Source organism: Ipomoea triloba, chromosome 16 (genome assembly GCF_003576645.1).
Source record: "Ipomoea triloba cultivar NCNSP0323 chromosome 16, ASM357664v1".
NCBI classification, from domain to species: Eukaryota; Viridiplantae; Streptophyta; class Magnoliopsida; order Solanales; family Convolvulaceae; genus Ipomoea; species Ipomoea triloba.
Genome location: NC_044931.1, coordinates 8,671,295 through 8,673,031, shown reverse-complemented (window position 1 = coordinate 8,673,031; position 1,737 = coordinate 8,671,295).

The window sequence follows — 1,737 nt, the reverse complement described above, 5'->3', positions numbered from 1 at the left end:
ATATATATATATATATATATATATATATATATATATATATATATATATATATATATATATATATATATATATATATATATTATATCTAATATATATTTTTATATTTAAAAATGTAACCCCAAAATCTCATTCTAAATTATTATTCAACTATAAACATTGCTGCTAATCCTGCTGTAAGTATTCTTATTGTTAAATTTTTGTATTAACTGTTCTTACTGTCATAATATTTAATGAAATATCGCAATTTATTATTTAGATTGTTTATTATTTATGAAATTATATAGGATAACAAATAATAATACAATCGAGGGACCTGGGTCCCTTTCTCCTATACCAAAACAAAAACAATACAATAGAATTTATTTCTAAACAAGTTAACCAACGTGTTGAAGTCGTGACTTGTTTATTTTATTTTATTTTATATTTTAATGCTATTATGTTTGCAGCGTGGTGATATACTTATGTAATTATTTATTTGGTATATTTCTTAAATTATTTAGATATACTTATTAAAGTTTTTTAAAAGTCTTAACATGTAGACTTTAAATAGTCTCAAAGTATGACTTATTTTGAATCCTTTTTAATGGACTAAATATCAAACAGGCTTTTAAAAAGGCTTCAGGTCAGGTCATGCCAATTGTAGGCTCAGGCTTGAGCCTAACAAAAAGCCTACATACAGGCTCAAACCCAGACCTAGACTTTAGATTTTCGTAACAGGTCTAATTTTTTTGAAGAGTAGGTCTAATTTTTTAAAGCTCGGTTCGGCCTATTTTCACCCTTAGTGGTGACCGTGCACTCCCATCCCATAAGAGAGATCAAGAGTTCAAATCTCCTCCTGTATGAAAAAATCAATTTGACCAACATTTTGCTCCTTAGCCCGATACAAACGGGAATTAGTCAGAGCATAGTAAGGGATTAATAATTTATAGACAAATTTCAAGAGCTGGAAAATTAAAGCACCTGTGCCTTGAGGAAGGCTGCTGGAAGTTGAAGTGGAAGAAGCCATTTGATTTAATTTATCTTTGCTAAACACTGATGATGAAAACTGGAAATATAATTAATGGTTGGAAAACATTCCATCTATATATACATATAAAAATGCTTGGAAGTTAAAAAGTATATATACTGAAGAAACTATGCAAGAAAATTACAAGAAAGTAGTTAATATAGAATGTTTAAATATTCCTTAATTTATAATGGGATACAGGGGATATGATTTAAGAGGAATACCAGCCTGTATTTTGGTCAAGTCTTCAAAGTGGGATAGAAATTGGTTTCCATTGCTATGATTTTTACTGTTAAAAATTGCACATGTAATGTTTAGTATATATCATCATAGTAAGAATTCATTCAATTAATTATTAATTAATGGTTTTTATTCATCTCCAATTTTTAGTTTTAAAACATGTACGAAAAAAGGTTAGAAAGTTATTATTATTATTTGGTCAAACTACAAGGTGTCTTGAGCATGTCCTAATTGTAGAAAATAACTTTAAATTCATACCATACTCAGACGAGAGTGCAAGACCACTCATGCCAATCAAAATAGTTTATTATTATTTTAATTACATAATTTTGTGGTGTACTGTGTATGTATACATTTAAATTGTTATTAATTTATTAAAGAAAACACTCACACGTGCATCTTAATTAACAATAACGTATTCAATTTAATTTATTATTTTTCATATTATTTATAATAATAGTAATAACGCATCATAATTATTAAAATGCATG